Source organism: Thamnophis elegans, chromosome 3 (genome assembly GCF_009769535.1).
Source record: "Thamnophis elegans isolate rThaEle1 chromosome 3, rThaEle1.pri, whole genome shotgun sequence".
Taxonomy (NCBI): domain Eukaryota; kingdom Metazoa; phylum Chordata; class Lepidosauria; order Squamata; family Colubridae; genus Thamnophis; species Thamnophis elegans.
The window spans coordinates 12880843-12881752 of record NC_045543.1 but is presented as its reverse complement, the minus strand read 5'-3'; positions in this window follow the sequence as shown (position 1 = coordinate 12881752).

The following is a 910-nucleotide window of genomic DNA, read 5'->3' as shown; positions in this document are numbered from 1 at the left end:
CAGTCCAGAACAGGGGAAAGAGCTTTTGTTAAAGCTTCGTTTATGCCTTTCCCAGTTATATTTTGTTAGATGGAGTGAATGAGAACATCCATATAGGCAGGTTGGTTCAGATGAGGAGCTGAGTTAATATCAGATCGAACTAAGGATTCTTGCAAGGCATGCTGTGAAGCTTAAATACAGACATCACCGTTTTAGATTCATGGTAGATTAGGGATCTTTTGCAGATCTCAGATGCAAAAATCCAGAGTCTTGCTAGATAACAGCACCGAATTAGACTTTTGTGTTACCTCTTATATGCATCAAAATGAAAAGTTGTCCAGGCTCCAGGCTGTGGATAAGGAAATTCCTGTTAAAAAAACAGATTTGAATACCTGTCATGCACAAGATCATTGTTTTAAAAAAAGAATGTCTTCCTGCTGTTTCATAGCTATGCTCTCACAAAGTGGTGTATAAGCAAGAAGGCATAACAACCTCCATTTGACACACAAGCTAATTATAAAATCAACCGAGGGCAGTTTTACAAAGAAAGGCCTTTATTAGTTGATTAAGGCATGCATAAAAGAAGCTTGGCACAATTCGCAGGACCCAGAAGGCCTTATGTTCTGTGCATACCAGTCAATCTTAGAAGTCACCATGTGAGAAGGATTATGCTTAAGAGCAACAATAATGATTGTCTTCAAATAAGACACCTCACTCTTATGCCATGGAGGGGAGATCAGATATCAGTAAGATGATGCATTAGGTTTTTTTTTTTAAGGTGAGACCGAATCTTGCATCTATTGAAGTTTAATCAAGGTGTTAATTCAGTATATTTAACAGAAGATTTAAAGTCAAACTATTCACTATATCACCGATCATTACACACTGTAAGAAAATGTCTTTCCTAAAGTGTTGAGTTTTTGCCAACAAC